Raw genomic sequence first — 12,601 nt, 5'->3', positions numbered from 1 at the left:
CCCCCCCCCCCCCCACTTCTGCTTTTAAGAATGGGCCTTTTATGGTATCTAAAAGTTGTTCGAGAAGCAGTGATTTTCCTCAGTGCACGAATGCTGTTTTGCCTGATGGCATTCACTTGAGGAAAATATTACAAGAGCTTTCTCAAACCTGTTATGCTGATCAAGGTTAGTTATAGGTAGATGTTTTTCCTCCAGAGTTCTGACCGGCCAGTGAAACTTGTCACAGTCAAATGCTGCAGCCAGACCATGGCGAAATCATGAGAGCCAGTCGTGTGCATCTCTTCCTGACTCTGTGTTCAGTTATGTCTTGTTACCAGCTAAACATTGCTATGGTGGGCATACTTATGCCACATAAATCATCAAATATAGCAAATCAGTGTCTTTCACTTCAAAGTTTTTTTGTTAAGCATTCATCAGCACACCACCCAATACAGAGCGAATTCCCTCAAGTATTTACATCACCAGAGTATGTTCACTCAAGCAGCTTCCTCCCTCTTGGTCTCTCTGAATTTTTTTATCTATTTTTATCATACTAAAGAGAGGCAAGGGTACTAAATAAAACTATGTTTTACACTCAAATATTCAAGTATTTATCTTCTTCACAAAAGCATTATTTCCTTCCAAATTACCTTTTCATGTAACTCACATTCCAATTGGCCCACCCCACCACCATTTGCATATTTCTCCTTTTTTAGACATAAACTTTCCATATGTCATCTCTGCCATCTCATCCCATAAAATAGTAACACAGTTGACCCTTGAACAACCCAAGTTTGAAATGCACAGATCTACTTATATGCAGCTTTTTAAAGAAATATAATATAAATCCTGCCTCTTTGGAGAGCCAACCTTTTGTATACAAAGGGTTCCATAAGACCCACTGTGGGACTTCAGTATGTGTGGATTTTTTATGTACTCAGATGTCCTGGAACCAGTCCCCTGTTTACCTCCAGGGAGATGTAATTAACGCTTAGTGTGGCACTTAATATGGGGTCAGGCACTGTTTATTTACTTTAAATTCTTTGCTTATGGTATCATTAAGGATAGTTAGCTCATATTATGGACACATACACAAACTCAAAATCTCAGTGATTTAAAACAAATAATATATATTTCTTACTCACACTGTATGTCCATCATGGATCATCTCCAGCTCTGCTTTTCATCATTTGTACTTCCCTTCAGAATAATGGAGCAGCTTCTATCTAGGGAAATGTTTTTCTAATAACAAAGTATAAATTTAAAAAGTGGGTTAGTTCATAGAGTTTGATAAATCAGTGTTCAACAAGTTATCTTAATTCAAATTATTACTTGTTTTTACCATAATATGTATTGATCGTTTATTTGAGTTTATTTCTAATTTTTTACTTACAAACCAAGATATGTTACTGAACATCAGCTGTGTTAACTTTCTTTTAAGAGGCTGTATTTCTTTGACAAATGTATGATGCATCATTTGACTTCGTCATTAACCTGACCCAAACAAACAGGTGGATCTTACTATTGTTATCATCAGGAAAATGAAAGGAATGAGACTCAGAAACAGAGAAGTTTATGAGCAACATTAGTTTTTCTCGTTTTGATTAAAAACTCAGGACCCTATCCACTACATCGCATTCTTTTAGATTAGGCTGTAGAGAACTATTATGTTTATTTTACCTGTTTTGGGAAGGATGTAAATGTTTTGTATTACATTAGTTCTGTATTTTCCAAAGGTTAATTTTGTGATGTTATATTGGGGTAAATGTACTAATGTTTAAAAATATATACATTTGTTTTAAGGCTCTTATGAAGAAACACTTTAGAGAAATATGAATTGACTATTTTCCTCACTTGGAGATTATAGAATAGCATACGGATAAAAACCTGAACAAAGCACAGTTGAGCAAAAGTTATTAATTTCTCAGATTTTATCTCAAAAAGTTTCTGATTCTGAGTACAATACTCCAAAAAATCCAAGTAAGAGAGGTCTCAAATAGTACTAGATAACATTATTTTATAAATAGATGAGGTTGAAATTTTTGCTAGTCAAGTGTTATTATAGAAAAAGTCTGGCTGAGATTGAAAGAAGAAAATCCAAGAGAAATTCACCTAAAAAGGGGAGATCACCATTCAATACTCTAATCCAATAGCTGCTTAGATTTGAGTCAGTACAACTAAAACAGGGGAGAGAACATTGGAGAGAAATGTGGTGGTGGACTGGGCAGTTGACAAGAAAGCATGAGCTGTCCCCTTGAAGATCTTGCCCAGTATTGTAGGTGAGATCGATCCTGCCTGGATCCATAAATCTCAGAGTTTGTGCTTCTAATTATAAATTATAAAATAAAGAACACTGCAACATGCGAAGAAGAGAGGTATGCATATCAAGATGTAAGACAAGAGGCTACCACCTGGACATTAACTAAAAGATAACATTAGAATTCCATAAGATGCCACTAGTTCACAGGACTGTTGCTTGATATTGAGCCTCTTAACAGTGGAATTTACTGGGAGTCATTCCTTTAGCACGGTAATCCTAGAGCAACCTCAATACAGACAATTCCTTTAACAAATACATTTTTTCTTTCTTCATCCTCTCTATCCCAGCAACAGAGGGAAAATAAAAGGAAAAAAGACAAGAACATGTGTGAGATGATCACATCCACCCACCTTGTTCCCAGTCCTTAGAAACAAAATTAGTTTCAAAATAATGAAGAAAAATAATTAAAAAATAATGAGTAAGGCATCATATTAATTAAAATGAGACAGTTTTGCAAAATAACAATTATAGATATAAATTGAGACATCATTGATGAAACCAGCAATACAACAGAAATGGAGATGATCAATACAAAAGCTTGAAAGCATCTTAGACTGTTTCATTTTATTCTTAAGGAGTTGATATTCCATATTCAAACTGAGTATAATATAATGCGGGCTTGGACTTTTGTATTTACAACAAAAGCAAGAGAAAGGAAAAGATTTGGAAACTTTATGAAGGTACTATAAGAGTTAACAATTAGATATCAAACAAAATATTCAGCTGGCCCTGCCTCACTCCATTTCTAGACTCCTAATTGGATATTTTCCTACATTATGCATTCAGCAAAGTTATAAAGTATACTATTCTCGAGGTCTTGATATTTGTTCCGACATGGCTTATTTACCGTAAAATTCTTAGTTCCTTTAGCACTTCTACAAATAGTCAAAATATGCAGTTATCAGCAGTGAGTGTGTGCCTGATTGAAAAGAAAAATCACTTACGAACTAGTGTTGAATCAAATGATCCATTCACCTACTACTGGTGAGGTCATCCCAAGAGAAATTCAACCACAATTTGCCAAATGGATAAAAATGTATATATGGAGAATGGAATAAAAGTATGGCATTCTTTGCACTTAATATGTTCCTTTAGGATTGAAGGATTGCGAATTAGGAGAAGATAAAAACTGGCAATTTTCCTTTGATTTAAAATGTTTTTCTTATTGCTCTCTCTCTCTCTCTCTCTCTCTTTTTTTTTTTTTTTTTTTTTTTTTGTTTTTTTTTTTTTTTTTTGGCTGCTACTTTCTTATTTATGTTAACCTATTGACTTACATCTGAAAATGAGTGGTAGTGAAAACAATTTACTTGAAATATGTCCATATTGATTTTAAAATAACAAAGAACACGTATAGTGAAACACAGATTGACCAAGTACAGTTCCTGGGTTAAATGGCTTGTATTTTGAGAGACAAGTAAGATAGAGTACTTTTTGAATTTTAAAAGGTGTGTAAGAAACATGTAAACAAACAAAAATATGGAACCAAACAACGAAAATTGAAGAATAATATGCAGAATCCGTGTGTGAACCACAAAGCCTACAATTTTTACATTTGAACTTTTACTTTTTTTGTGAAAGGTCGGATGTACTGATTCTTTCAGTATGACATTGATAATCATTCAAAAATAAACAGAAAGTGTCCATTATATTTATGTAAAGTATAAAACCAACTTTATAATGGAAAATATATTTTTAAAAACGTTTATACTCCTAAAATGCAGCATTAGTTTATTATATTAAATTGGATTAAGGGATCATTTAACCATGTCAAAGATGTATCTCACATCAGCTAGCTAAAAATACAAGCAGGATCACGTGTCAAGAATATATTCAATAAATATTTGCTACAATAATGGGGACTATCTTATCCTTTGTATTTAAAGTACATTAGGAGGCAGAATTTTAAGTGGTTGGTTAATAGGAGGGAGGTTGGTTGTGTGTAGGGTAGGGAAGAGGATATTAAATGAGATAGCAGGTAAATTGCAAAGAGTTTGAAATGTAGAAAAAAGTGTTTGAGAGGCCGAGGGGGTTGGATCACCTGAGGTCAGGAGTTCCAGACCCATCTAGCCAATATGGTGAATCCCTGTCTCTACTAAAAATACAAAAATTAGCTGGGCATATTGGTGCATGCTTGTAATCCCAGATACTTGGGAGGCTGAGGCAGGAGAATCAGTTGCACCTGGGAGGCGGAGGTTACAATGAGCTGAGATCACGCAATTGCACACTAGCCTGGGCCACAGAGCCAGACTCCGTCTCAAAAAATATATAATAATAATAATAATAANGTTGCAGGCATGACCCACCACACCCAACCTGGAGTTAGTTTCTTAATCCTGAGCTCTAATATGATTGCACTGAGGTCTGAGAGACAGTTTGTTATGATATCAAGTTTTTTGCATTTGCTGAGGAGTGTTTTACTTCCAATTATGTGGTCGGTTTTAGAAAAAGTGCTATGTGGTGCTGAGAAGAACGTATACTCTGTTGATTTGAGGTGTAGAGCTCCATAGATGTCTACTAGGTCCACTTGGTCCAGAGCTAAGTTCAAGTCCTGGACACTCTTGCTAATTTTCTGTCTCAGTTATCTGTCTAATATTGACAGTAGGGTGTTAATAATAATAATAGTGATAATAATAATAATAAATGGTAGTTATTTTATTCCAATTTTGAAAAGAACCTGTTTTCCTGTTCACTCATAAACTCATAAAACATTTTAGGGTGAACAAGAAGGTACTGGGCATTTGCAATAATAGATTTAAAAAAGTGAAATGTAAAGGAATACAGGGGAATGGAGACATTCCAAGAAATATCATCCACTTTATGATTTTACTAGCTCTTCTATTGAGAAAGAAAGTTCACTTGCAATTTAAAGAACAAACTGACACTTTGGATGCTCAAGATACAGATGGCTAAGCGATCAATATTAATAATAAAAGCATCAGTACCTAATTTTAATTGATACTACCATAAGCCAGGAACTATACTAAGCACTTGAAAGCTTCTTCATTTTTAATATTCTCAACAAGTAGAAGTAACTTTTCCTATGTCATATAGAATCCTGTTGCAGATGCCGTATTCAAATGCAAGCTGTTCTACCCTATACTCTCTGTACTATTGTTCTATGCTGTCTTCTCTAGGGACCGAAATTTCATTATTCCCTTCAGCTTTGCTTAGACTTGCCAACAATCCCTTCAATAGCAAAGTACATCTACCTACAAGGTGAATCATTATTTTTCTTTCAAACATCCACTTGGTAAGCCTTGATTTAATTTTTTGTGGTTCTTCATGATTCTTTACAAAAGTGAAATAAAATTATTATACAGAAAGTGTCCACTGACACTGAGAACATACAAATTTTGCTACTTCTTTAAAACTTCTGGTTCCACCTACCAGTGAAGTGACTCGCTCTAGTGCTTTGATTCTCTTTCCTTTTCCTGGCTTTTCCTTGCTGGAAACTGCAATAACAGGTATAACCACTTAGAGATAAATAGCAGAAGAAAATAGAAAATGGTGAGAAACAGACCAAGAAGGTGAATGTTGCCACCTCCAGTTACCTGAAGGAAAACAATACAAAACAAAACAAAACAAACACATACACATTTGACTAATGCACGAGTTGGGTGTAAGTCTAAAAAGGTGTTTTGTCAGCTTGCAGAATGTTTTTTCTTTTAATCTTTATCCATTCTTCTCATTTTTAAAATAGTTTCAAGAAGCTGTGGAATTTAATGTCTGTGCCTCAAGGAATTATTATTTTTAGCCCTGAAGAAAAATTTCTGCTGCCTTGATCTCACTATAGAATTAATCTTATTCCAAAACAGTTTGAATTAAATGCAAATTGTCTTACAGCATGACCCTCTGCATTAACAGGTCCTGTCAGAGGTATTAATTTGTTTTCTGATATCTTTGAAAGGTCGTAGAAATTTCGGGGTTTTTACTTCTCTTTCCTTTTTTTGATGAGTATTTCTGGTAAAATAGGAGCATTTTTGCTCTGAAGATGATACAGGAGTTTATGATTCATGAATGTTTCACAGCTGGTTCAGGTACAGTGTGCATGAATCATAGGCACTGCACCATACAATTTATAATGTCATTTATATTACAAGGATTACTTTGGATATTTGCAATTCGCTCTTTTGCAATCAAAGATGCTTTTCTTATTTGTTTTTTCAGATTTCGTTATGTTTATTTCACTGGCAATACCCTTTTCCATCTTGTTCATCTGGCAAATTCCTACATATCTTTTATTATTGTAGTTGTAATAAAAATATGGAATACAATACTTACCGTTACGACCACCTTTAAGCATACAATTCAGTGGCATTAAGTACAGTCACATTTTTTGTGCAACATTATCACCAGCTGTTTCCAGAACTTTCTCATCCTCCCAAACTGAAGCTCTATACCCAGTAAACACTAACTCCCCAAACACCTGCCCGCAGCTCCTGGCACCCACCATATAACTTTCTGTCTCTATTAATTTGACTATTTTAGCTACCTTATATAAGTGGAATCATATAGTATGTGTCCTTTTGTGTCTGACTTATTTCATTTAGCAAAATATATTTTTTGTTTTTCTTTTAATTTTGCCATTCGTTATTTTTCCATTTTTATTTGGATTCAAGGAGTAAATGTACAGGTTTATTATATGGGTATATCACATGATGCTGATGTTTGGGGTACAACTAATCCTGCCAACAAGGTAGTTAGCATATCACCCAACAGTTGGTTTTTCCAGCCTTGCTACTCTCCCTCTCAGCTAGCCGCCTCTAGTAGTCCCCAGTGTCTTTTGTTAACAAGTTTATGTCCACATGTATGCAACATTTAGTTCTCACTTGTAAGTGAGAATATGCAATATTTGTTGTTCTATTTCTGTGTTAATTCAGTTAGGATGGTGGCCTCCAGCTGCATCCAAGTTGCTACAAAGGACACAATTTCCTTTTTTATGGCTGTATAGTATTCTGTAGCATATATGTGCCACATTTTCTTTATATGCTCCACCACCGATGGGCACCTAGGTTGATTCCATTTCCTTGCTATCATGAAGAGTATTGCTATGAGCATACAAGTGCCTTTGTCTTTTCGGTCAATTTATTTTCTTTTGGGTGGCATTGCTGGGTCAGATGGTAGTTCTATTTTTAGTTCTTTGAGAAATCTCCGAACAGATTTCCACTGTGGCTGAACTAATTTACATTCCCACCAAGAGTATGTAAGTATTCCATTTTCTCTGCAACCTCCCATCATCTGTTGTTATTTTACTTTTAAATAGTAGCCACCCTGACTGGTGTGAGTAGGTATCTCATAGTGGTTGTGATTTGCATTTCTCTGATGATTAGTGATATTAAGCTTTTTTTCATATATTTCTTGGCTACTTGTATCCCTGTTTGCTGAGAAGTGCCTATTCGTGTCTTTTATTTACGTTTTGATGGAATTATTTGCTTTTGCTTGTTTAATTCTTTAAGCTACTTGTAGATTCTGAATATAAGAGCTTTGTCAGATGCATATTTTGGGAATATTCTCTCCTGTTCTGTAGGTTATCTGTTCACTCTGTCGATGGTTTTTTTTTGCTGTGCAGAAGCTCTTTAGTTTAATTAGGTCTAAATTATCAATGTTTGTTTCTGTTGCAGTTGCTTTCGAGGACTTAGTCATAAATCCTTTGCAAAGAGTGATGTCCAGAATAGTGTTTCCTAGGTTTTTTTCTAGGATTCTTATAGTTTTAGTTCTTACATTAAAATATTTAAGACATCTTGAGTTAATTTTTGTACGTAATAAAAAGTAGGTATCCAATTTCATTCTTCTGCATATAGCTCACCAGCTGTTCAAGTTCCATTTATTGAATAGGGAGTCCTTTTCACACTGCTTATTTTTGTCAAGTGTTCCTTTTTAGCAGTTTTGTAGTTCTTCCTGCAGATATCTTTTACCTCCTAGGTTAGATTTATGCCTAGGTATTTTACTTCTTTTGTGGTTGTTGTAAATCGAATTGTGTTCTTGATTTGGTTCTTAGTTATTGGTGTATAGAACTGCTACAGATTTTTGTTCATTGATTGTATCCTGATACCTTGCTAAATTGTTGATCAGTTCTAATAACTTACTGAGAGAGCCTTTAGGGTTTCCTAGGTATAAAATCATATCACCAGTGAAGAGAGATAGTCTGATTTTTTTTTCACTGTTTGGATGCTTTTGTTTCTTCCTCTTGCTTCCAACAAATATATGGAAAAAAAAAATGTTTAACGTCTGACCATCACTTCCAGTGTTGTCCTGAATAGGAGTGGTGAGACAAGGCCTCTTTGTCTTGATCCACTTCCAAGAGGAATGCTTGCAGTTCTGATCATTCAGTGTGATGCTGCCTATGGGTTTGTTGTAGATATCTTTTATTATTTTGAGGTATATACCTCTGATGCCTAGTTTCTTGAGGGATTTTACCATGAAGGGATGTTAAATTATGCTGAAAGCTTTTTCTGCATCTCTCGAGGCGATCATATGGTTTTAGTTTAAATTGTGTTAATGTGATCGGATCGCATTTACTGATTTGCATATGTTGAAATACGATGAAACAACCTTGAATCTCAGGAATTAACCCTATGTGACCATCGTAAATTAAATATTTGATGTATTGTTAAATTTGATGTGTAAATAAGTATTTTGCTGAGAATTAATTTGATGGAATATGAAATAACTTTTAAGTGTGGCATTTAGGCCATGTCTGTGTCCTTCAGAGACATGGGCCAGTAGTTTTAGTGTGTGTGTGTGTGCGTGTGTGTGTGTGTGTGTGTCTTTGCTAGGTTTTGCTATTAGGTGATGCAGGCTTCATTGAGTGAGTTAGGTAGGAATCCCCCCTCCTTGATTTTTTGGAATAGTTTTAGTAGAATTACTATTAGCTCTTCTTTGGACCTCTGGTAGGACTCGGCTGTTAATCTGTCTGGACTGGGTCTCATTATTATTATTATTATTATTGGTTATTAGGTTTTTTATTACTGATTCACTTTTCAAACTCAATATTGGTCTCATCAGTGTTTCAATTTCTTCCTGATTCAATCTCGAGAGGTTGTGTGTTTCCAGGAATTTATCCATTTCCTCTCGATTTTCTAGTATGTGTGTATAGAAATATTCATAGTTGTCTATGAGGGTGTTTTGTATTTCTGTGTGATCGCCTGTGACATTACACAACTTTTGTCATTTCTGATTGTGCTTACTTGAATTTTTCTTTTTTTCTCTTTACTAATCTAACTGTCTATTGATCTTGTTTATCCTGTCAAAGAACCAGCTATGAAACTATGGTTTCATTTATCCTTTGTGTGGAATTTTGGGTCTCAATTTCATTCAGTTCAAGTCTAATTAGAGTTATCTTATTTTCCTTCTATCTTTGGGATTTATTTGTTCTTGTTTATCTACTTCCTCTAGTATGATGTTTGATCATTAATTTGAGATCATTCTAACTTTTTGAGGTAGGCATTTATCACTATAAATGTTCCTCTTAACACTACTTTTGCAACATCCCAGAGATTTTTGTATGTTGTTTCTGTTTTGATTTATTTCAAATAATTTTTGTATGTTTCTGACTTGATATTGTTGTTTACTTAAAAGTCATTCAGGAGCAAGCTGTTTAATTTCCATGTAATCATGGGGTTTTGAGAAATATTATTGGTATTGCTTTCTATTTTTATTCCACTGTGGTCCAAGAATACGGTTGCTATAATTTCTTTTTTTTTTTTTTTATTTGTTGAGACTTGCTTTATGACTGAGCATGTAGTAAATCTTGGAGTATATTCCATGTGCAGATGAGAAGAATGTATATTTTGTGGTGCATGGGTGGAGTATACTATAGATGCATATTGGATCCAATTGCTCAAGTATTGAGTTTATGTCCAGAATTTATTTGTTGGTTTTCTGCCTTGACAATCTGTCTAATGCTGTCAGTGGGGTCTTGATTTCCCCCACTGTTATTGTGTGACTGTCTAAGTCTTTGTATAGGTCTAGAAGTACTAGTTTTGTGAATCCAGACTCTACAATATGGGGTGTGTATATATTCTAGGTTAAATCTTCTTTTTGAATTGAACCCTTTATCATTATGTTGTTCTTTTCTTTTTTTGTTTTGTTTTAGTGTTTTAGTTTAATCTCTCTTTTATCTGATATGAAAATAGTAATCCCTGTTCTTTTTCTTTTCTATTTGCATGGTAGATCTTACTCCAATCCTTTACTTTGAGCCTTTGTGTATCATTACATGAAAGCTGGGTCTCTTGGAGATAGCAGCCATATGGGTCTTGTGTTTTGTTTTGTTTCTAATCCAACTTGCCACTCTGTACCTTTAAAGTGTGGTATTTAGGCCATTTATGTACCAGGTTAATACTGATATGTGAAATTTTGATTCTATCATTAAGTTGTTAGCTGGTAACTTTTTAGTTTCTATTTTGTGGTTGCTAATTTATAGGATCTGTGGGCTATGTACTTAAATATATTTTTGTGGTAGCAGATATGGCTCTTTGTTCCCATGTTTAGAACTACTTTAGGATCTCTTGTGAGGCTTTCTAGTGGTAACACATTTTCTTAGTACGTGCTTGTCAGGAAAAGATTTTATTTCTCATTTGCTTAAGAAGCTTAATTTGATGGAATATGAAATTCTTGGTTGTAATATGAAATTATTGGTTAGAATTTGCTTTCTTTAAGCATGCTGAAAATAGGTCCTCAGGCTCCCCTGGCTTGTAAGTCTTCTGATCAGAAGTCTGCTTCAGACTGATGGGGTTATCTTTGTAGGTGATCTTTCCTTTTCCTCTAGCTGCCTTTAAGTATGAGTTGAATAATGAGAACATATGGACACAGGGAGGGGAACATCACACACCAGGGCCCGTCAGGGGGTGGAAGGCTAGGGGAGGGATAGTATTAGGAGAAATACCTAATGTAGATGGTTGGTTGATGGGTGCAACAAACCACCATAGCACGTGTATACCTATATAACAAACCAGCATGTTCTGCACATGTATCCCATAACTTAAAGTATAATAATAATAATGAAAACAGGATGAAAATTGCTATTTTGATTATACTGCTAAAAAAAAATAAGAGAAATTTTCTTTAGTATTGACCTTGGACAGTCAGGTGGCTGTATACCCTTGTGATGTCATTTTATATAGTATCTCACAGATGTTCTCTTGATTTCTTGTTTCTGGATGTCTACCTTTCTGACAAGATCAGGGAAATTTTCTTGACTTTTTCCCTCAAATGTAATTTCCAGGTTATTTTCTTTTTCTTTTTCTCTTTCTCTCTCAGAAATGCCAATAATTAATAGGTTTGGTTGTTTTACATAATCCTATATTTCTTGAAGACATTGTGCTTTTTTTTCTTTTTTTTTTTTTGGAGACAGTCTTGCTCTGTTGCCCAGGCTGGAGTGCAGTGATGTGATCTCAGCTCACTGCAAGCTCCGTCACCCGGGTTCACGCCATTCTCCTGCCTCAGCCTCCCAAGTAGCTGGGACTACAGGCTCCTGCCACCACACTGAGATCATCTTTTGTGTTTTTAGTAGAGACAGGATTTCACCATATTAGCCAGGATAGTCTTGATCTGCCCGCCTCGGCCTCCCAAAGTGCCAGGATTACAGGCCTGAGCCACTGCACACGGCCAAGACACTGTATGTTTTTTTAAATTCTTTTTTTCTTTATTTTTGTCTGACTGGGTTACTTCAGAAGACTTATCTTCAAGCTCTTAAATTCTTTTATCTGATAGAGCAAGTCTATTAATAAAGCTTTTGATTATATTTTAAAATTCCTCGAGAGTTTTCAATTCCAGAGGCTGTGATTGATTACTTTTAAGATGTTTGTCTTTTCCTTTAATTCTTGAATTGCTTTGGAATTTTTTTGTGTGTCAATTTTCAAGTTTGTTTTGGATCTTATTGAATTTCTTTGAAATCCATGTTTTATATTATTTATCTGTCATTTCTGAGTTTCCCTTTTGGTTAGGGACCATTGCTTAAAAGCTAGCAGAATCCTTTAGTGGTATCACTACATTCAGATTTTCATGATGTTAAAATTCTTGCACTGATATTTTCTTATCTGGAGACACTGGCACTTTTACTTTCTGTAACTTTTTCATGCAGGTGGGATATTTTCTTTATTCTTTCTTTCTTTTTATCAACTGGATACCATCATGGGAGCTGTTTGCTGGTGTTCACCTCTCCAGGATCTGGGGTATTCTTCATAATTCCATTGGATTCACATTTTTCTTCTTAAAGTTCACAGAGCTCATTTTTATGGTTTATTTTGCTATTTTCAAGTGACTGAGGCACACCAAAGCCTCTAATTCATCATTTTGACAAAA

General features: G+C 34.8%; 1 protein-coding gene across 1 annotated transcript in view; it reads left to right on the top strand.

Annotated features, from left to right (window-relative positions):
• PCDH15 (protocadherin related 15) overlaps positions 1-12,601 on the top strand; it is a 591,153-nt gene that overhangs the window by 256,516 nt on the left and 322,036 nt on the right. The window lies entirely within an intron of this gene.

This window comes from Rhinopithecus bieti, unplaced genomic scaffold, assembly GCF_001698545.2.
Source record: "Rhinopithecus bieti isolate Rb0 unplaced genomic scaffold, ASM169854v2 scaffold_61957, whole genome shotgun sequence".
Classification (NCBI taxonomy): domain Eukaryota; kingdom Metazoa; phylum Chordata; class Mammalia; order Primates; family Cercopithecidae; genus Rhinopithecus; species Rhinopithecus bieti.
This window is presented reverse-complemented; position numbering and strand designations above follow the sequence as displayed.